General features: G+C 37.3%; 1 protein-coding gene across 6 annotated transcripts in view; it reads left to right on the top strand.

The window, feature by feature from the left end:
- Positions 1-2,143: 2,143 nt before the first annotated feature.
- The window catches only part of LOC139465845 (cAMP-regulated phosphoprotein 21-like), a 71,701-nt gene continuing 49,056 nt past the window's right edge, over positions 2,144-24,788 (top strand). For all 6 annotated transcript variants that reach the window (XM_071247796.1, XM_071247798.1, XM_071247797.1 and 3 more), the window contains exon 1: positions 2,144-2,450. The gene's annotated coding sequence lies outside the window, so the exon portion shown is untranslated. The remainder of the gene's footprint in view (positions 2,451-24,788) is intronic.

Below are 24,788 nucleotides of genomic sequence, written 5' to 3'. Positions count from 1 at the left end.
ACCTGTATATCTAGCTACATATTCACATGTCTATCTAGTTACATATTCACCTGTCTATCTACCCCCCTGTCTACATGTATTGGCTATTTTTTCACCTATTTGTCTATATATCTATCTGACTACCTATTCACCTGTATATCTAGCTACATATTCACCTGTATAGCTAGCTACATATTCACTGGTCTATCTAGCTACTTGTTCACATGTCTATCTAGCTACATATTCACATGTCTATCTAGCAACATATCCACCTATCTATCTAGTTACATATTCACCTGTCTATCTAGTTACATATGCACCTGTCTATCTAGTTACATATCCACCTGTCTATCTAGATACATATTCACATGTATAGCTAGCTACATATCCACCTGTCTATCTAGTTACATATGCACCTGTCTATCTAGCTACATATCCACCTGTCTATCTAGATACATATTCACATGTATAGTTAGCTACATATCCACCTGTCTGTCTAGTTACATATTCACCTGTCTATCTAGCTACATATCCACCTGTCTATCTAGCTACATATCCACCTGTCTATCTAGTTACATATTCACCTGTCTATCTAGCTACATATCCACCTGTCTATCTAGTTACATATTCACATGTCTATCTAGCTACATATTCAACTGTCTATCTAGCTACATATTCACCTGTCTATCTAGTTACATATTCACCTGTCTATCTAGTTACATATTCACCTGTCTATCTATCCCCCTGTCAACATGTATTGGCTATTTGTTCACATATTTGTCTATATATCTATCTGTCTACATATCCACCTGTCTATCTAGAGACATATTCACCTGTCTATCTGGCTATCTATCCACCTGTCTATCTGACCTTTTTATAAATTAATGCCCGATGTGCCTATGCTGTTATGTTAACACATAAATGTCCCTATGCTCAAACATAAAGCCTCCAGCATGTGTATATTGACTGATCCTTTCATCTGGCACAAGCAGACGACTCGAATGTGCAGCGAGGCGATGCAATGGGCCACACCCATGCAATGATTCGTCACTCGTGTTGCACCACCGTCATTCAACTAAAGCTATTATTTATATTCACTATCAATATACATGTTCTTCGCATAGTCAGTTCTTCAAAATAGGGATGTCCATGTTTGATTAATCCACATATAAACCTTTGCGTGTATGTTAAGACAAGCGATGTATGGTCAATCTTGCTTGTGGGACGGGCGTTCATAGTGATATACAATGGATAAGCATGCTGTACATTATAACAGAACCAAGTAAACTACTCCTTCCTCGTGCATGTACCACGTTGGCATCTTGTTCCCTAATATACACGACCGTGAAATGAAGTACGCTCGGTGTATATTGAGCGTACGTTGTGTAATATATCCGTGTATAGGGTGAATGCAATTTGGAGGGAGGTGGTGGAGGGGTGTGAGTGTGTGGGAGTGTGTGTGACTGTGACTGTGAGTGTGTGTGTGTGTGTGTGTGTGAGTGTGTGTGTGCGCGATTATAGGCTACCTGCAGTATACACCTTATCTGTGCTTGCCATATGATGATGTAGTCTGCTGTCGGGCAAAATAACGTATTCACCTATGTTTGGTTGCGGCTAAAATGAAACAACCAAGAAAAGGTTTTTCGATAATGTATTTGATACGGGTATTGTAGTTGTTTTTGGACCTTCAAGAGTTTGCATTGTTTCGGCGACTGTTTTCAACCTAGTGACGTTTTGATAACGTTTGTAATGCAATTATTTATATCCATTTTTTATGTGTATACTTACTTTTGAGAGGCAATTTATATGTCAAAAGAAATTAATTGCATTATAAAATCTTGAATAGTATTTACATATTGCTAATTATATCTATATTATATTTCAATTGCGTCACTTGTTTTTGTCAAATCAATAAATATCGAAAGTACATATTATAATCAAAAGTCTGGTGAAGCAGACAATATATGCTTGATAGCAGCCTTCCCTAACACTTCAGACTACAATAGATGACATCTGAAACAAAAGCATTGGAAGTATTATTTTCACCGTATCCGACTTCGGGAATACGTTTTTGAGATACGAACTTGCTACTGTTTGGAGCAAGCGCCCCCACAGCAAAGCTCATGATGTCACGCGCGTGAACGCTACTTCCTGTGACGTCACAACAGCACTCGCCTGCCATTTTTCAGTGAGAAAGGCACATCTATCGTACCAGCCAGGTATTCTACTTTCAGGCCAGGATTGGTTGGCCTTTCGGACCTCGTTTTACCATGACAGAAAGTGACAATGTAAACAGAAGCAATTTAACACCATTGTGTAGCTTCTAACACCTTATTTCCCTGACAGTCCCTCAATTTTCCACACCGATTTTTACCGGAGAGTGCATGCTTCACATTGAAAAGTGCATCATCGGATCACATAAACTTCGATTTAGGAGAAAATCCAAGGCGGATTGCACAGGGCAGTTACAGGTAATTATTCGTTATCCGAGAGACCAAGTCTACCCAGTTAGTCTAAAGTGAACGTTTATGCCGCTGTCAGGTGAACGTTAGTCCAAGAAATATCAACAGCCAGCGTTGTTGAGTTGTTCGCTGTCACATGGCAATTCTTTTTATTTCATAACTTCATGCATTGTCATGCTTTTGTCTATGTCTACCTACACAGGTACACTATTATTTGAAAATAGCCATTTGCCTACATAATTCCCTTGGAAAGTAAATCCATTCTTGGCCCAGACCATGATCGTAACGTGAGATTTTAAATGTCAACTTGAGATTTTATGTTTACTTCACTCCTGTGTAAGTGCCCTGCCATGTGTTTACATGCAGAAATTGATGAAACGAAGATGCCATACTTGAATTAACCTATCCCTATTGGTGAAAATGCACCTCAGCACCAATATTTGAAGTTGAATAACAAATAAAAGCATCACAACATCTGATTTTCTTTCCATAGATGTTCTCAAAAACATGTTGATAGTTCTGCATCACAAATAATTTACCCACCAACCTCTACTGGATACATGAAAGTGTATCTGAAACATAATACATTAGTGTCAGTATGTGGATAAATGGGATGTCTATCAAATGGACCAGCACCAAAATGGACATGGCATTTTGATTGGTCAAATTGAACAACCACATTTCTCAAGTCAAAATTGATATTGTGTCATCAAAACCGACCTGTGAAATATGAAAAAAGTGCACCTATATCCATTGATTGTAACACTGACACAGTCTTCTGGTTTATGATGTTCTCACACATTATATGCCTTCAGGTACATACCGTTCTGGTGTTCAATGTTAGTGTCTGATGGATGTGTACTAAGATATGTGAAAGTATTCTTTTTGTTGAGACCATTTCATGAGCCAAAATTTATGATTATTGATCCAGACATTTCATGAGAGACAAAAGACATTCAAATCTAGCTGAAACATCCAATTTTATATTTAGTTATTGTAATAAACAATCGTTTAGATATCAATCTGGTAGTAGTAAACACCAAGCTCTAACCAGACTAACTAATAAGTGATGTTCAGTTAAATTGAAATTCTTTAAAATAAGACTCTGTTTATATTTTAATTACTAATGTAAACATCTTTTCACCCTACTGTTGGGAACCAGTGGTCTAAGGCAATATACTTCACCATGCAGAGTCATGTCCCTTAGTTGTACCTGTAATTCACCATGCAGAGTCATGTCCCTTAGTTGTACCTGGATCTGATCGGCATCATCACCACTAGCTTTGTTACCACTTGTTTCATTATGTTCATCTTGGAAATGATAATTAAGAAATTTACAATTTTTCATTATTCCCCACGATGCCATTCCTACAGACACACACTTTTCATGTTATCTTTTGAGTCTATGAGCCCAAATTTGGATGTTAAAAAAGTGAAACCATGTTCCTGATAAATCATCTGTATTAACAGTTTTAAAGATTATTAATTCATTGTAATGTCCATGTGGTAAGTGGGATTTCTAGATTAACAGGGTTCAGTAAAATGGGGTTTCACTGTTTATGGGCTATTATTGTATGCTGAGTGTTCCAGACAAAGAAATTTTTATCAGACTTGGGCTTTGGACAGTTGGAGACTACTTTCCTAGTAAACTACAGAATCTGGAAAATGGACCATTTTATGTATATAATACAGTATTTGAAAGGTGCCCATGGAAACCTTTATTCGATATCTGCCGTGATCTTTCTGTCACAGTAAGTTTAGGGAAACTACTATGAAGCTCCTTTGGTAATCCTAGCATGTATGATTTGAGTAATTAAAAATCAAACTAGCAGTCAGTGATTACCTTAATTACACAAGAGAATGTCTCAGTTTCACACATGGTGCGATTGACATCAGCTACGTTAGAACTGATGTCTCTAGAGTCTACAGTGTCTAATTGCAACAAGAAGAATTATGAATGAAAATAATAATATTTTGAAGGGTCATTCTCATAGAAACTCTGGAGTTTTAAACCAGAACAGTGTACAACTTCATCATCACTAATGCCGACTACTTCCTGGTTCCATAGATGATATTCACTTTGGATATCCCTTTCGTGATCATTAAGTGGTTGGTCAATTATCAGGAATGATAGCATTGTGTCTCGTTGATTCTAAGTCAACTGTATGACTGTTGAATATATATTTGCTTATTTTTAAATGAAAGAGAAGATCCACTCCATTTTCCCCATTGGCATGATAAACACTTCAGTGAAGAGAACTGATTGCTAATGTTAGTTATGGTGCATATTGGAGAATGTTATGCAACACTGACAAATATTCAACATAGTTTAGTGATCTCATTTCATGATTACCTGAGTTCACTTTGTCTGTTGAAATTCATTGCTATGATTTAATACTGAAGTGTTTGTGTACACACGTACAAATTGGCACATTGTCCCTGTTATGCTTCAGTTTCTACAGTTCTGGTTCCAACATTTAAGAGTTTGGTGGCATGGGTCAATAGGAATTTATATCATTGGTCCACTTGATAACTTAATAAAATTAACATGCTGCATTGTTGGGTCTTGATGTAGGTTGCAGGTAGTATGCATCAATAAAAGTGCTAATTGGTGAAAACTAGTCAGATTGTTATAGTGGTGTCAAATGGTATCATAAACTGACAATAGAAACTTGTTACTGTCTGTCGATAATGTTTCACACTGGATTTCTGAAAGGCGACACAGTTTCAGGTACATATAGACATCAATCTGAATGGCTCACATTAAAAGAATAACCATGAATTGATAGCTTACTCTCAGTGAACTTTCTAAGTGACCTTGAAGAACGCACTAGTGATTCAAGTGACTACCAGAACTTATCACATTTAAGCCCCGGGCCTAATTACAGAAAATAGCACTTTCTCATTTAAAATATGTTATCCGAAATTAAGCGCAGGGCTCAATTTTGGAAGCTAATACTTTCTATCCTAAATAGGGGACACCCTTGTCTGAAAGTTGTTTTAACTGAGAAAATATAAAACATGAATTTTTTTATGAACCGGACTTACTGTTGAATGCACACTAGGATTTGCCTCATGTAGTGCATCACCACATATTAATTTTCGAAGTGAGTAAGTTATAAATTTATGGAAGATCACTCCAAAATAAATGTCCGATTTTAGGCCTAAATACAGAATTATTTCCGTTTTTGGGCCCATGAGCGTAATTACGCAGGGGCCTTAAATACAGGAAGTCCCGGTACTATCCAACTTGCAGTTCCATTGCCAAGGCCACAACATTGAAACCCAATATGGATCTATGGGTTTCAGCAGGTGATGTTTGAGACTGTTTGTTTGCATGTGTAAATTGATCTTTTCAGTTAGACACATGTTAGAAGCTATAGTTGCAAAGGATATACAGTGAAATGTCTTTAACTTGAACTTCATTTACTCAGTGTATGATTTAGGACATTGCAACTTTAAGGTCTTGTTGTGTTCAATTTAGTTTGCAGGGCTTGACTAAGCTGTATAAAACATGCACCAGTGCAACCTATTATTGAAAAGTGAAACCTGGTATGTATGTCTACATGCACCAAGTACATGTCAATTTTTTGGGTGTCTGACTAATCCTTACTTGTCCACACAACATCGTCCTTTCAACACACTCTATACCTCTAAGCTCTGTTTACCATACTACCTCACTAATCCCTGTGTTTTGCGTGTAATTTGTCATGCTTCCTTGGGCTTGACGTCATCAAACTGTGGGTACTTCAATGCTACTGTTAAATTTTACAGCAATATGTGTATTAATGTGACACTGGAAGCAAACTGTCCTGTTTCAACTTCAAATTTATGCGACCAAGGTGCAACCTGGTTTTGTCTGGTGCAACTAGGTTTTCATGTCAACATGCTCCTGGTGCAAGTTAAATCAAGTTCCCTAAATCGAGCTTTGGCTTGGCATTTCAGTAATGATTTATTGGTTTCAGTTTCTAGCCAAAGAAATGATGATGGAAAAGCTATGATTAAAATGTCTCCAATTATTCTAGTTTGTAATTGGGATAACATAATTATGAAATTGAGCATTACATTTTTAAAACGGATAAACAGACATGGCATGTTGCAATGTTTCCTACTACTTTTTAGTAGCCTAATCACCATGGTCACATACAGTCTCAAAGGCTAGCCTCGTGGTGAAAGCTATTGCTTGTCACAGCAAAAGCTGGGGTTACGATTCCCAAAATGGGTAAAATGTGTAAAGCCCATTGCTGGTTTCCCCCAAAGTGATGTTTCTGAAATATTGCTGCAATCAGCCTTACCATACTTTCTTACTATGGTCTAAGTAAGTCTGCACTCAGCTGATCTTTAACTACCGGTACTTCGATACCATGCCACAGTTTTACATGAGTACCCTGGACACAGTACACTGACTTTGAGCGAACCAGTCCTTGTCCAGTCCTCTTATAGCCTAGTATATCTACGGTTTGACCTCCAAATATTGCAACAGAAACAAAACTATTAAATTGTGTATGTAAAACATACTATAAGCCTGGACAAATCTAATCAGGGGAACCAAGTGTATTTTGCTATTAAAATGTGCAATATAAAGTTGAAAACATATGGCGCCAATGGGTTGTCATACAGGTAAAGGGAGATAAATCCTTATAATGTAAATATATCTTTATTATAAATATTAGGGGATGATTGCACTTTAATGTTGATATTATTGTGCAACTGAAACAAATTGTTGTGAATGAGTCTTGGAAGTATAACAAGTTTCCAAGATTTTGGCCCTCAGCATGCCAAGTTGATGAACTTCATGAAGGCCCTTATTTATTTGTTGTGACATTGACATTCTATAAGCTGTATCGTAGGTTCGATTTGTCATTTGCGTAATTGCATGGTACATTGCATGGTAGGCTTATCATGTGATTGGACGTTTCATTTGTTTGTAAACAAACAAACATATTCTGAAATAAGAACAGATGGGCCTTATGCAAGTATTTCGGTGAGCTTTACATATTGTTTTGTATAATTATATTGATGTCTTACTACAACAAGGAGGATAAATATGGAAATAGTTTTTTCACATTTAGTATATTTTTGTCAATAAGAGTTAGTTATTTCATGACATATGTTTATCCAAGTGAGTAGACTTGTCTAAAATGAAACATGAAAAACACATGAATGAACTGTGTAAGATGTGACGATGTGACAGAGGTACTCGGCTGGCTGCAAGGGACTCTGGGTAGGACATTGATTGGCTTCATACAACCGAGGCATATTATTTTATTTTGTAATCTAGGCTTTGATAAACACTTGCTTCTATTAATTTATCCTAGCAGGCACTTAGTATTTTGTTACTCAGCTGTAATAGAAACACACGAGCTTTCTCTTCAATTTGCATCTATTAAAAAAACCAAGACTGAAGCCAGTTTACTCTGCACATTTCACTGTGCGGAGCTCTATTGTTTTGGTTTGAGAACTGAATCGGGCATGTGATGTCACACTCTGAAATTATTTCATGCGTGATTCAACACACAGAACCGTACTGTCCCTTTGAATGTATTACATAAAATAATATCTCGATATAGAGGTACTCACAAAGTGAACTTTATAAATATGGCTTGACAAAGACAGCTTTCGACATTCAAAATTTATGTTGATCTTGGTCCTTCCGTTTCAAACCGTTCAATTCTAATTTGCAACCTTACAACTTTACTAAACAACACTGTGATGTCTGGTTATGATATCATTAATACTAGAATAAATTTACTCGAAAACACTAACATAAAAATGTCCTCATGATATATTTGAATGGAATTTCTGCTAAAGAATTTGCCACGTAATATTTCATGTGATACTGATCATAATAAAAAAATACATGCCATGTTGCCAAAGATTACTGACAAAGTTAAACGTAACACATCACGATGTACTTGACATCTAAATGTTCCCGTAAAATAAATTAATATTTTCTGTTTTGTTTTCGAATGTTTTTTATTTATTAATCGGAATGTTGGTTTTCTTTGCATAAATTACCAAACTTCATGTATATTTTAGACATTGATGAAGAAGCAGAACATTCATTGCATATTTGTGATTGTGAAGAGACTTTCAACAAATCTGTCAGGCAATAAGTATTATCAATTTAGAACAATCTAATATGTAATGATTTAGTGATGTTTCACAAAGCAGATACTATGTAGCAGTTTCTGTAGGTTCAGGCAACCATATATTCATATATTTGATGTCAAGCAAGTATTTATACTAAAAACAAATGTCATTTAGCAGATAGTGTTATGTGCATAACCTATATTGGTCAATTTATGGATTATTTTAGTTGTCAACTGATGCCATTTTGCTATTTAGAAATTTCTTGTAAAAGTTTCCGTTTCCACGGCAACAAGTTTGACTTTGGCTGTTGATTGTGGTGTGTTTGTCCAGACCATATGTCCAAAACTAATCGGTATTGTTTCATGAAACTTTGCACACACAAAGACCAGGTTGTCATCTGGTGCCCTTTGCTATTTAGGGGGAGAAGGGGATTTGTCATCTGATGATGACTTTTATCTTTTTAACAGTAACTTTAACTCAATATAATTTGTTTCAAATGCATCTATGATTATCATGGAGGTCATAGCTTTCCATAATATTGTACATAAAGCAAAACATAATTTTTAACATGTTTAAGGTCTTCCCCAATTTAGTTTTTACATACTTAAAAAAAATAAAAATAAGTTTGGTTGAAAGTAGTTGGAGGTTTTGTTTACTATTCTGCCTGTTTATGACTAGCACCAGGCAGGGAAACAACAAGTATCATCACACACACACACACACACACACACACACACACACACACACGCACACACGCATGTAAGTCGCAATGTAAGTGCAATAATCTTTAACCTCATTTTATCTCACCTGAAGACTTCAATCTTACAAATATTCACTTGTATCACACCAGTATGTGCCACTACTCTGTAGCCAAAGTCTTGTAAAATGTCTTTCAGGCTAGTAAGCTTTGCTTATGAAGGCCATTCATTAACACAGAGTCGACTGAAAATGTTGTCAAGAGACATGTTCGGCCCAGTAAAATCAGAAGTATTTGGTAAAGACTGTCATACCAGGATATTCACTTGTTCTCCAGTCTGTGAGTGTAAGTTTTCTTTCAGTCTAATAAGTTTTGCTGATAAACATCTAACATTAACACTAAAATCTTCTGAAAATGACGCCAAGAGACAGGTTTGGGCCAGCAGAAATTTAGTAGGTTCCTGAGGCCCATAAGGGTTTCTCTTTCTCCTATGGTATTTGAAACTTGGAATCCCTCAAATCTAACTTAGCATAAGGCTAATGGTAAGGACTTCTTGACTTTCATGCTTGATTTTGAACACTGCTTGTAAACTCAAAACAAACTGATCCTTTACCGTCCAGGATTGGATTGCTGATTGAGATGTTGTACTTCAACACTATTGCCATTACTGGACAAGAACATACCAGACAGATAATCAACAGGTTTCACTTTCATTATCTAATTGCAGTAGTTTACTCTATTGATCATTAGGCGAGGGGCACTAATTACATTGATTATGGTATACCGAAAGTGAAACAAGATCAACCATCAGCAAATAAGCATCTAGAACTTGTACAGGTAATGAGCAAGTCTTATTGTAGACCAAGTATTAAGCTGAAGTGAGGTTTATCATGCCCTTTGATGTTTCTGTTGTCTGAAAACAGTTTCTGCCCCAAAACTGAAAGAACTGTTCTGAAGCTATGTGTCAGTATCCTAACTCAATAATTAGAATTCAATCAAGGCTGTGCCAGAGACACACTGAGAATCAGCTGGTTATATCGTGTGACCGGGATGATTGTGTGTACTAATACTGCAGTGTGTATTGTTGTTTTTGTTTTTGGTCCTACAGGCTACTGTGATTTAGTGTTGACTGAAAGGAATAACAATTTTCACTCAAATTTTTCAAGCTTCTCTGGGATTGACAAATGATGCACAAGGTGCACAAGTGCAGATTATGTGTAACTTAGTGACATGTCATGTATTACAGGAAATGGGGTGTGTGTCTGTGCGTGTGTGTGTCAGAGGTTTTTGGTGCACGAATGAACAGAAATATGTACCCTCCGCTAATGTTTGTCATGTTTATGGATGATCCTAACATGTCCTTGTATATATTTTTCATGACCCTCCCAAATGAGTATCATTTTTTATGACCCTCCCCAAGATTTATTGGTGACCATCCTATGCTTCCCTCCTTCCCCTCCCCATGTCCATGTATACTGAACTGCAAAAGAAACATCACCCCAAGTAACATTGCATGAAAAGTTGTCATTTAAATATCTGGGTAATTTTTGTCAAAGTTTCTAAAAATTAACATTACCTTGTCTGAAAAAAATGAAATTTGATGATAAATAAACAAAGCAGATGACAATAAAACTGATCGCCAAGACGGCCATGGTTCTGGCAAATTGAAATGCACATTTCTTGCCCTATAAAGATCCACCCAGATTGGATAATATTCATTCCTTTTTGAATTGCTGAAATGACAAGAAATCAGCGACACAAAGCCCTTTGGCGATTGCCAGCTGGACAAACCGTCCGGCAAATAGCCAATGCATTTTAAGTCCACGTCAGGACCATATACAGGCTCCAGCAACAGTACCAGACCACCAACACTACAGATGACCGACCATGTAGTGAAAGACGAAGGGTCACCACCCGACGTCTGGATTGTCAGATTGTGCGACAGCATCTTCAAGATCGCATTGTTACTGCTGCTGAAACTGCTTGACAGACCATGGGGACACACCAGCGACACATTAGTGCGGACGCAGTGCGTTGACAATTGTCAAGCAGACACTTCCACTGTCACAGGCCACACTGAGGACCCATTCTGACACCACGTCATCGCCGGGACTGTCTTCAGTAGGCAACACAGCACAAGCATTGGCGCTGCCAGCAGTGGAGAAGATTTCTCTTCTCAGACGAGAGCTGTTACTGTATCTCAACAGCAGATGGCAGAGAGAGTCTGGCGACGCTGTGGGGAACGTTATTCGGATGCTTGTGTTGTCGAGAGAGATTAGTGGGGTTGTCTGAGCATCATGGTGTGGGGTGGAATTGGTCTTGCACTGAGGGTCGGCTCTGTGGTCTTCCAGGACATTGGTCCAGGAGAGGCAATGGTGTCACAGCAGTTGGTACATTGATCAAGTCTTGGGACCACACGCCATACCTCATTTGGCACGTCGCGGCAACCACCAGTTTCAGCATAATATCGCCCGTGCCCACACTGCGAGAGCGACAAGAGACTTCCTCCAGGAGAATGGCATTAGAACCATGCAGTGGCCTGCCCTCAGTCCCGATTTAAATCCCATTGAACACCTGTGGGACGAGCTTCAAAGACGGCTGAATGACGTCTGACCAAGGCCGACAACTGCAGCTGAACTATGTCAGGTGTTCCTCAGAGTCTGGGCTCAAGTGCCTATGCCCTTCATCAACCGCCTCATCCATTGTATCAACGTTGCACGGCAGTTATCAATGCACATGGCGGACACACAAGATACTGACTTGTGATGCCATTTTCTCAGAAACTAGTGTTGTGATTCACTTTCAGAACATTTGACACTTTCATCTTTTTAATATGTCTCAAAGTATGTTTACAGTGTTTGGACAAATAAGGTTTCTCATATATCTATCCATGATGACGTTTCTTTTGTGGTTCAGTATATATATATCCATGTGTCCATGGTTGTGATGATTGGGGGCACAGTTCACATCATGGCAAATTCTTAAGTGATAATATTGCCAATGTGTTACAAGATTGAAAATGTGTTAGTATAGTTACTTATAATGTCTTTGCTAATTTGTCTTAAAGAAAATTTCTTTTTTTCTTCACAGTATTAAATGCGAAACATTTTTAATACCATTGCATGCTGGACAATTTCTAAGCGACATATCCCTCATTTGAGAACCTTTTTGAAGAACATTTGCTTTGCGTAACACTATACTTATACTATTGTGAAAAAAGACATTTTTTACATCTTCTGAAAATGTAAATTGTTTATTTTACCTTCAGAAGATATAACTTGTAATAGCTGCTGTTCTTACTGTGGGTTTGTCAGTTAGGAAGCTGACTATATTCAATAACAGGGTTTGAACCTAAGCCCGCTTTCCTAGAGCGGGCACATATTTCTGTGGGCTAGAACAAATTTCTGTGGGCTAATACAAATTTCAAAATTTCCCCACTGTTTTGACATTACAAGGCGAGTAAAGCCTTAGAGTTTATTTCAAACCCTGCAATAACTTGTTCTATTGTTATGCGTTATCTCTCTTGTCATCTGTCGTATTATTGGTAATAAAAGTAATCTAGCGCAGTTTGTATGCCTAAAAGTTATCAAAGAGGGATAAAGTGAACTGTAGAAGACATCTACAGATATTGCACATGTAAACAAAGTGTTCATATGCCGTTTGAGGCAGGTGCATAGCATAGTGGGTAAAGCCTTTGTCCATGTTTGATTCGCCACTTAGGTACAATGTGTTCAGCCCATTTCTGGTGCCCCCCCTTGGTGATATTGCTGCAATATTGCTAAAACCGGCATAAAGCTGTACTCACTCATATGCCGTCTTCATGTTTAACAGTTGTCTTTCTTTTTATGGGTTTTGAGGTTATCCATCCATCCGTCTGTGTGAATTACCTTGATATGTTCTACATGTTCCTGCTAAAGCAAATTTTGGTCAAAAATTGGAGATATTGCTTTCATTGTTTAGCATATTTTCATGACATCCTCCTGTACAATAATAAATGTTATTTATTGTGAAAAAATCAAGTAATGGACACCATTGCAGTTGTCTGAAATAGGGTTTATCAAATCAGCTGAATATCTAGTTTTATCTACCACATGCTCACTTCAAGAGTTCACACTTAAACCTTTGAAGGTCAAGGTCATGTCTTTTGACATATCATTCAAACAGCTTATGACCCCAAAAGCCTGAGGTTCTATTACAGGAATCACCAATCCCGGCAAGTGTGGTATCCTAGACAAAGTCATCTGTTATAAAATTTGGTTGACTTTTGTATGGTGATGGCAAAACGTCAATTGTCAGAGGTTTGGAAACCGAGCAGTGTTTAATATGTAAGAAGAATTTTCCATGGATTTCTCGGATTTTGTTTTCCTTTCAGAAACAGTTTTTAAAATGTAATATGTTTTCAGGTGTGTAGGTCTTAACAGTACCAGACATTAAGGGTGGTCATGGGGTCTTCCATGGTATTCTAATCTAGGGATCCCCTACATGTTTTGACATTAGGGTTATCACTTCATGCTAAATTTCCAACACTGCTTAACATATGCAAAAGCTCTGTTACAACACTTGACATAATGCTAAAATCATAATAACTGTACAAGGAAAAATGGCTTTCATACGTAGAAACGCAAATTACAATGTTTTTTGAATGATTTGAAGATGGCTTTTAATCAATACTTGACGGGAATGAAATTTCACTTTGCCATTCATACAAATACAGGAATCACTTGAACTTTGAGTGATTAAATATCATTTCTTAAGTGCAGTTGCTTCATTTTAATGCTTATGTTTGGATTTATTAAACAAATATTGATATTGAAATCATAAATTAGTATTGTATGTGTTGAATTGAAGCAAAAATGAAAATGAAGAAATATAACTATATGTTTGAACGTTGCATAAGACAACTTCAATTTAATCAGTAATATATCTCCTGGCCTTTGTTCAAATATAACCAACAAAATAAATTATGAAAATATTCAGAGAAATGAAACAATTATCAATGAAAACTCATTGTATCCTATCCAAGCCATAAAGTGGGTGTATGGTTTTAATACAAATTATCTGGTTGAGTACATTATCACCACCCTAGGTTTGTTTCCATGAATAATGGTGAACTGTTCATATTTCTCAAGGATTTACTTGATGCTCTTTCTAGTTTTCATAACATCTAAGATGTGATCAAGGTAGTATTCCATGCACATTTCTTTTGGAGACTGATTACAGGTATCTGTTGATGAATTATGTCATAGTCTTACCTGATTTAACTCAAATATAAGGACTTTTTGATTTCATTAAATCTAGTCGTCAGTATTTAGCTGACTTTGATCTTGTCTGTGGTCTGTCAATCCATTCATCTGTCTGTTTGCACTGAACTTGATAGCTCTTCTTCAAAACTTTTGAACAAATCAAAATAATATTCTTATGTACCTGTCTTGAGATTTTATGACAATTCAGTCACCAAGTTTGACATACATCACACCTTACAGGAGCTCTCCAGTTCTTGTAGACTCCTATAGATATTTGTTAAAGGTCAGTGTCACTACAATATCGAAGAAGGTACTTTTCAGACATGTGGTCGAACAATAAGCAAATTTATTCATGCTTCTACAATATAAAAGAATATAAGTGTACTACATCACTTCTGAAAACTTGTGGAAAATGTGGAAAGTCAAATTAGGACTTTTTTTGAGAGTGCAAAGGATGTAATGTATGAAAATATCACTGGTTTGAAGTTTCCTTGTGCCATTCATACAATAATAGGAATCGCTTTGTTTGAACAGTACATTTCTCAAGTGCAATTTCGGCCAAATGGCTTTTAAATTCATGCCTCATATTTGGAATTTTCAACATGCATAAATTTTTCAAATCATAAATAAGTATTGTATCGCTCTAACTGATACAAAGCAAAGGATTACAGTAACAAGTGAAAAGTTTCATGTTATAACAAAAACACTTTAACTCTATTAGGGGCAGGGGGCCACTGGTTGCACGGGTGATTGTGGGTTCGAATCCCTGTTACCCCTGATTATTTTTCAAGGTTTGTCAGCACAATACCCGTGCTCGTGGGTTTCACCGAAGTGGTAAACGTCGGAGACCTGCATCAATTCGGGCTTTCCTCCCACATTAAGCTGAAACGCAGTGATATAACTGGAATAATGTTCAAAGCGGCGTAAAATCCAAAACACTCACTCACTGTTAGGGTAAGTCGTCTAAGGCACTGCAATTTGCTGTGCAGGTTTGGGTTGTCGGCACCATACCCATCATGGGTATGTGGCTTGTGGGTTTCAGCAAGTAGTAAACGTCTAAGACCTGTAGCACTTTTCTTTCACATCAAGCTGTAGTGATGTGATATAACTGGAATGCTGTTGAAAGTGGCTTGCAGCCTGTAAAATAAGGTATCACAAAATGTTTAGAGAATTTGACCCCAAAAAAATGAAAGCTCATTCTATCATATCTAAGTGTTGGATAGCAATTTTAAGACAAATTTGCATTTGTAGCATGTCCTCATCCATTCTACTTTTTATTCATTGCTATGCAGTTGCATCCCTAAGGCACACCATAAACCTATGATGGTGGGTTCGATTACCGGTCCTGCATATTATGTTTCTAGGTTTGTCAGCACCATGCTGGAGCACCCACATCAAGCTACATTTTTGTGATAAAATTGGAATACTGTTTAAAGTGGCGTTAAACCCATCTTACTCATTTGATTGAATTTAGTGAGCTACTATGTCTCTGGTACCATTTGTGTTTTTTTGTATATAATCACAGTGTGTTAGATTTTATCTCTTTGTATGTTTGTCATTTTTCCTAGAAAACACAGATTTATGTCAAGTATATGTATATATTACTTTGTCTTTTGTTTATATTTGGATTGTAGATCAAACATGTAATTAAGAGATTAACCGCTTTCCTGTGGAAAAGCAAAGTTATGAGTCAAAAGTATTTTCTCTGTTGCACTTTGAATTTGACCAGGTGAGCTAACAATTCTTTGCCTTGCTGATCTACCTGTCTAGCTGCAACTTGAAATCCCGAAAGCATCATTTTGCAAATGCATTATCTATGCAGAGAAAATTTGCCATGTCATTTAAGATATTGAGATTTTGAATCACTGTGGCAAGGACCATATTGACCCTTATTTGCTGCTTGTCATATTGCAGGGCTATTAGCCATGGTGCATGTATTGACCCAGTTCCGTCTGTCGTACTGTTTCCTTACAACTGACTCAAGGTGTGTGGCTGCAGTGTTCTAACGTAAAGCGAGTAATTATGGGCTGCTGAGTGGGGAAATGTGTTTCTGGGGTATGGGAGACTGATCATTGATTTTCTCGATGAACTTAGTCATGTTGACTTAGCCAGATCAGTTGTACGTAGGCAGACTGTGTTTTGATCATGAGTCATGCGCTAGTTGCCAGTTGCATAGACTAGGTAGGGGGAGCTGAGGGGAGAGCCAGGCAGAAGCATTGGTCTGGTAGTTCACACGTCCCTGTCGGTGTGTTTACATCCTTGTCAGCTGACTGTTGAATACACACAGGGACCTGCCCAACTTAGGGTGGCACGACTTTCACATCGCTGGCTGTGTGTTAATTACCATTCCAGGTTCACAGTCCTCTCGGGGCAATTTGTGATCAAATGATTTTACTTTCTTTTATCATTGAAACATTGCTTGTAAGCATTGTTAACAGAATGGTGTTGGTATCTCCCCTTCTCACTTCAGACAAACATCTTGTATATGATAAACAACCGAGTAGCATGCTCACAGTTAATGCAGATAATGCATTCAGTTCTCACTGAACTTGAAAATTGCCATATACTGCTTTATGTGACCTTTGAACTAGAATATGCGATGGGCAAATAGAGTAACTTGTCTTGTTATAGCAGCGTATTTGGATAAGGTTGATTATGTTATAGGTAACCAGGAAGTGTTGGAGTTGCAGTTTGTTCTGTGTTTGTTCCATATGTAACTGAGCATTGATATTGAAGATAGCTTTTGATCACACACCCACACATGTGTAGAAATGTGAATATGAATGAACTAACAGGATTTTCATTGTTAACAGAACTACTGTTCACCTGATCAATATGCTGTGCTGAGTTGGGTCACTTTGGCATGTGGCAGGCACTAGGATCTGCATTGGTTTGCATCCCACATTTGCCTTAAATATTATCCTTTGTCTGTCAATGCAAATGTCTGTGCTAATAGGTTTCATCGAAGTGGTCAACATCTACTATCTGTATTGCTATGGGTCATCAGTTGACACACTGTGATAGAAATGAAATACTATTCAAAGCAGTGTCCGTCAAAACTCCCTCACTCCTACACGTGTGTACTGATATGACTGTTGTTATTCATCACTGAATAAGAATCTTCCTTTCTTGGAATTTACACTGCTGTAAAAGATTAAAAGCAATCTGAACTTGATCGTCAGTTTTATTAAGTTAAATCTTTTTATTTGCCATGATGGTCATGAATATCCAAACAGATCATGATGATGCAGATTGACAGACTTACATATTGACATAATTATGACGAAAAACAATGATATAAAATGAGATGTATGAATCCGGTCCAGTTCTTTTTACAGTGCATATGCACTGAAGTAAATAAACTTTCATGCCAAGATTGTGCTGTTTGAGGTTTGTTGACATCATGGCCACAAGGGTTTAATGTTTAGGTCACTAGGTTTGAAGATGCTTCACGGTTATGTTTGGATATGTCCTTGTAACCCTTTGTAATTGTTTCACATTCTGATTTCTTGATTGTTCATCGACACAGTTCATAAATAAGATCATATCCTAAAAACAATATAACATTATCATATGATTATGGCTTAAAACCGTCATTTGTGTGCGAATGAAGGTTAGGGTCATCCATTGAAATTTGGAAAACTGAATTGTAGATCAATAATAAGACACATCACAATAAAAATGATTGATAAGATACACAAATAAGCTTCATCTGTCAAGTCATTTCGAACAGGAAGCTCTGTATATCCATGAAACTCTTCATACGTATCGAAATTGTTTTCAGAGATTGCTGTGAAAGATGTGTTTCAATGTCTTTCTTTTTAATTGTATAAAGACAATGTCTTTCAGAAGATAACATAAATTGATGCATCTATCTACATCTGCCATTTGCTTTTGGTAAGTGTACAGGTGTAATGGCAGATGTAGATAGGTTCTTGTTTGCTGTTTTTAATGTCAGAACCAAGTGTATTTCCCAACAACATCACCAATACCAGGAAACAAGTACTAATATATGGAGAAGATGTCACAGTACATCCTCTACAATCAATAATGTTTGAAAGTCAGGTAGGAGTTTTGCATTGTATCGTTGGCATTTTCTACAGACTTTCACATTCATGTATTATATACCAAACGGCCAAAGTGGGTGGGAGCTGAAAGATGATGCTTCTTCAGGACTATTGGCAAAACCTTAATTTCTGTATTGAGTTTCTTGAAGCATTGCCCTTTGGCCTTTCAAGCAACCAGTGGAAGCAATTGGAATTGGAATACTGGCAGTACACGCTTTGTTAACATATCCCTCCCACTCACTAACAGATCCTGTTTGCAGACCTGTCTGCTTGCTTGCCATACTGCTTATGATATAATTTAACATTTGACAAGTCTTCTCTCTTGACCTGTTTATGGATTTTCAGAAATTTCTAGGTAAGTGGACTCAGCACCCTAGGCCTTAATGGTTAATTTCAAACAGTGGTTTATCCTGTATAGTTTACAAGAACACTTTCATTGTTGTCATTGTTAATCCATATTGAGCACAGTGTGGCATTGGTCAAAGTCAAATTTTGTTAAGGTTTGTTATCAATATCGATTGATCAGTAATATCATTATGACATTCCACAGCAGTACGTAATTGACAAGAAGTCAAATTGATAATGGTAGAAGCTATAACTCATCCAAGTGACTATATATGGGCAGATGTTTCTCAAGTGACCTTTGTGACATTTGTCATTGGTTGAAAATTGCTTTATTTCTCTAAAATTATCCATATGGATTTTGAAATAAGGGAATTAATTTGGATGGAGTTGTAGTCCATGAGCTGAAATGAACCATGGAAATAATTCAGAGCGAAAAAGGAAAGCAAGCCAAGGAGTGTGCAGTGATTCATAGTGTCATTGCGTGTCAGCATTTGGCCATTATCAAAATATTTGAATTATTTTTCATGGAATGTTACTTTGATAGTGATGAGTTACTTCCCATCCATAACAATTATTGCGATATATAAATATGACCTGCAGTTTAATGGGTAAAGGTCCATAGGGACAATCTGATTTATGTATCAAGAGTGAGCTATTACCAGCGACATACCCTAAATGTCTGTCATAAAAACATTACCCAACCTTCAAGATGTCCACCATGTCAACACAAAACGCCATTTTCTAAAATACAATTAATTGCGAACAATGGCAAAAGACTATGGTATTGTTAGCATTGCTGCCAGTGTGGTTCTGATACACTGAATAACTGGATCCCAATAATGGGATACCAATAACAGGATCCCAAATTGACAGTATACCTAAAAAATCACTCAGTGGTACTTTGATCTCAAATAATTATGAATAAACAAGACGATAACCATTCACACTGTACAGATGTGACACAATTGGAGGAAGTCTCTCGGTCATTGAAACTGATAAGTATTGGTTGTGTTGAAGTGTCCAAATATGTAACTGGCCATTATTCCAATTCAACCTTCTCTGTTCTTTTGATGTACAGCAAACAATAAACAAGAATAACAAGCCAGTAAGATGACAATTATGTCTCTCTCTCTCTATTTCTGCAAGATACCATTATCACTCATCAAGTTTGACTTGAGGTAACAGTCAGATGATTTGTTGTTTCAAATTTGTGGGGTCCGGGGGGATTTTTCATCTTTTGATGACTCTTATTATATTTGGAAAAGTCTCCTAACTCTCACCTCAAATGTCCTTAAGAATAAAGTCTGTTTAGGACAGATGTCCCAAAGAGAGAAATATAAGCAGCTGAATCACTGACTATGTACAACTTTCTATTGCAAATTTGCAAAATTAATTATAATTTAGCAGCATGCTATAGAAACTTGCTGAACAATAACAAGATCTCCAATTTTGATTTAGTATATGGTGAAGGTGATTATTTATCTTTTTGGCTTGTTTGGTTAGTTCTAGTTTGAATTCCATGCATTACTAAACTAATGTATGAAAGTTGATCTTTTTCCGTATAAACTGATAGAAATCTAACATGAGAAAGTTGCTACCTCAGTGACCAAAGGGAGATAACTCAGTTTTGACTTCTCAGTCACTCCTTGACATTTGGAGGTAGGTAATTGAATTTTAGTGCCTACACATACAGGTATATAGTTTAAATGCAAAATTATTATGCACAGAGCATTCAAGATATCTGGCTTGGGTTCTTAAAAGTCTGCAAGGTAAGATGTTGTGTATGTGCTTCAAATGCTAAGAGTCCCTCACTATAAGGTGTGTGTGCATGTATCGTCACACTTTGTCCATTGTGAGTATGAGATGGAGCCAGCCCAAGATTGCAATGAACTGTTTGTTGTGTTGTTACACAGTGCATTGATTGTGTACCTTTTTTTTATTAGACTGCAATCCTGTATTTCTCAGAAATCATTGTCATTTATGAATTTTTGTTGAGGCTTTTGATTCACTATTCTGAGTAATTCACCTTTCATACCTTATTGTCTAATTATTTAGCTCACCTGACAAAGTTGTTTATTTGGTAACTTTAATACAAAATGAAGATCAACTGGACGAATGATTCATTTCTTCTTTTCAGTATTGTTCTAATATTTATTAGTTATTTTTTTCTGTTTCATGTTATGGTTGAAACATTTGCTTTTGAAAATACTTTTGTTTCTGAATCCTTTTCCTAAACTGTTAGTACAAGTCACTTAGATTTCTTGCAAGCAATTCTTGCAGGCAGTTCTTCAGGCACAAAGATCTGGGCCCTGTTCCACAATGTGATTTCAGTGCTATGATGATTGAAACACCAATACTTTGACAAAGACAGTCTTAGCGCTAAGATCGCTTTGTGGACCAGGAACCTGGTTAGAAACATTGGTTAATTGGGTAACCCACTTTTTGTGTCACCTGCTGCCATACAGTTGCAAGGCTTTTGGTTACAGACATCAATCATTTTTTGATGAAACAATTCATGGAGCTGCAGGAGTGCAGGAACTTAATCTCATGTGACCTCATTTCTAAAGCAAAGAAAATCAACCTTTGGCTGTATTTTATGAGGCAAGCTTTTGTTATCTTTTTATCATCTAATATAAGAAGTGTAAACTAAAAGTAAATTGAATAATTTTATGTGGGTCTAATGGGTTTGAACACACTTGATCAATCCTTAATGTGAATCCTCTAATCTTTATAATGAAGCTCCCAGCCTGCATGGTGTCTGAAACAGTCAAACACCCTGAACATTATAGTCAGCTCGGATTCAGTATGCTGTGTCTTAGTGAGGTATTCATGTTAAACTGCGGCATGGTATCTCAGTGGGCAAGCACTATAAGATCAGCATTTGTCCGGATTAGTACAAGCAGACACACACAAGTGCATGCATGACGCTATATTAGTGCAATAATCTTGAATGCGAGACCTTGATACTGCAGTAATCTAGACTTGCCCACTATTATAGACTTGCTTGGGCTTTTTTTATGTATTTGTTTCAGGGTCTGTATGACACTGACTGACTAATCTTGGAAGTGCATGGGGGAAAGATCGGTTCTCAGAGCTGGAAGTGGTAAACTGGTGATATTTTCACAGAACAACCTCATTGAAGATTGGAATATTGTGGAATGATACTTTTCATCTTGTTGATCAGCTATTAAATGGTAGCATGATAAGTGTCAGGTTGATATGGTTGTTCTGTACTAAGGGTGACCCTCACATAGACTGTTGGTATCATGATCATAGAGATCCCATAACTGAACAATTGCTATAAATGTAATGCTCACGGACCTTGACTCAGCATTATGTTCATTGACATGTCTCATAACGCAACCACACCTTTCAAGGATATGTTGGGTGGATCTGGATTACATGCAACTTTTGTCTACTCTTCCAGTGCCAACGTTGTCAACACCATTGGCTTCTGGATGCAATGTGGTGACCAGTCAGACATGGCTTTAAACGTGGCTGTCAAACAAGCTGATGAGTTACATGAAATTGTTTTTTTAATGGTGTCCCCACCAGTATTGCTGTGTAGGTGGTTGGTGATTGTTTGTTTGTCGGTCTGTGTTTCCATGAAGTCATGGTTCTGATGAGATGATCCTTGACAGGTGTGGATTTAGGGCATTGGGATCTATAGTCAACATTTTGTGTTGGCAGAATCTGTCCCTAAATCTACTACTAGAGGTGACACTTTAGGTGTATGGCTATGATGTGCTGACTTGTACCAATCTGAATCATGTCTAAAGCCCAAGAAATATTTGTCATGTTGCAGACCATTGCATTGTTGGACACCAAAGTAAGATCAGATGGTACTCTGTGTATTCTAAACAGTAGTGTGAGTTACAAATGTTAGTTGTATTCAGGACAATGACTTAGTGTTAAAATACCCTAACCTTTGTATCATGAATGCAAACAGCTAGGAGAAAATCATGCGCATAAGTCCATTCACACTACAGGAAGCAACAACAGCTTAGGTAATAACAAAGGTAGCACTGGGGAGAATCCTTGCATTGAAGCAACTCTTTTCACAGAAACTTGATCTGTGAAGCTAGTTATAGCAAAAGCATCTTCTGAGTCACTGCTGCACTGCTGCATTCAACAATATTATGTGGTCCAGCAAAGTGTCTTGGAGGCTGTGTGTCAGGGTGTCAAGGTGCTACTACATCAACATACAACTGATGCCATTGGTATGCTGTGTCTGCTGCAACTATTATGCTGTATGTCTACTTCCACCAGTATGCTGTAGGTAGACCTGTTGCCATCTGTATGCTGTATGTATATCTGCTGCTATCAGTATGCTGATGCCGTATTTCTGCTTCCATCAGTATACTGTATGTAGACCTGCTGCCATCTGTATGCTGTATGTATATCTGCTGCTATCAGTATGCTGATGTTGTATTTATGTTTCCATCAGTATACTGTATGTAGACCTCCTTCCATCAGTATGCTGCATGTAGACCTGCTTCCAATAGTATGCTGTATGCAGACCTGCTTCCATCAGTATGATGTATGTAGACCTGCTTCCATCAGTATACTGTATGTAGACCTCCTTCCATCAGTATGCTGCATGTAGACCTGCTTCCATCAATATGATGTATGTAGACCTGATTCCATCAGTATGCTGTATGTAGACCTGATTCCATCAGTATGCTGCATGTAGACCTGCTTCCAATAGTATGCTGTATGCAGACCTGCTTCCATCAGTATGATGTATGTAGACCTGCTTCCATCAGTATACTGTATGTAGACCTCCTTCCATCAGTATGCTGCATGTAGACCTGCTTCCATCAATATGATGTATGTAGACCTGAATCCATCAGTATGCTGTATGTTTGTTTAATGCCGCATGCAGCAATATTCCGCTACATGACAGCAGTCTGTGAATAATTCAGTCTGGTCTAGATAATCTAGTGATTAACATCATGAGCACCGATCTACACAATTGGGATATGATAACCTGCATCATGAGTCAGCGAGCCTGGCCCCCTAATGTTGTTAGTTGCCTCTTACAACAAGCATATTCTCCTTTTATGGCAGCATGGGTTGCTGAAACCTATTTTGACCCTGATCTTCACGGGTGAGCTAAATGTAGGATTGCTTCCTTCAGTATATATGTCTACTTCCATCAGTATGCTTTGTCCGCTGCCATCATTATGATGTTTGTCTGCTGCTGATAGTATTCTGTATGCTTTAGTCTGTATGTCGTGATCAGCATTGCAGCTTGATGGAGGCAGTGTTAAGGTGGCAACTACTGTCACTTCAGCAACCAACAATTACTGCCATCAAAAGGTTGTAATAGCATTGAAGTTTAAGGAAGTCTGCTGTTCTGAATTTGTGTTCACTGTGCATCTAAAACTATCTTCTGTGAGGAAACCTTTAACGACATATATCAATCTATCATCAATATGAAATGATCAACTTGAGAATCTATGACCTATATCCAAAGTCGTTAAAAAATACACCCTGCGTTGTAGAATGCACACTAAGACCTTCTTTTTTTATTGGAAAGTTAGGTATTTATTAGGTATATGATGTTATCTAACTTAGAAAAATACCCCAGTGTTCTGCCCAAATGGAGAATGTGTGTCAATTATGTACATTGAATTGTAAAAACATGTTTTGATTCTTTTGATGCAAGTTTTGTTCTACCATTTAATTGAGCTCATCTGGTTTACTTTCAAGACATCAGTTGATAATCTGCTTTATAACATCCTTTCAATAGGATATCTTTAATGGCTTGAGTTTATTTTATCAAATATTTTTTATTGACATTTCCTGAAGGAGGGAGGTTAGTCATTTCTTTCTTCATGCTTAAGGTGTGTCGGGTATAAGCTCCCAGTTGAAGTCTTTCATTTTTCTATATGGTTTA

The sequence above is a fragment of the Haliotis cracherodii genome, unplaced genomic scaffold (genome assembly GCF_022045235.1).
Source record: "Haliotis cracherodii isolate W230 unplaced genomic scaffold, xgHalCrac1.p SCAF_18, whole genome shotgun sequence".
Taxonomy (NCBI): domain Eukaryota; kingdom Metazoa; phylum Mollusca; class Gastropoda; order Lepetellida; family Haliotidae; genus Haliotis; species Haliotis cracherodii.
The sequence above is the reverse complement of the archived record's forward strand: the minus strand, read 5'-3'. Positions and strand labels throughout refer to the sequence as shown.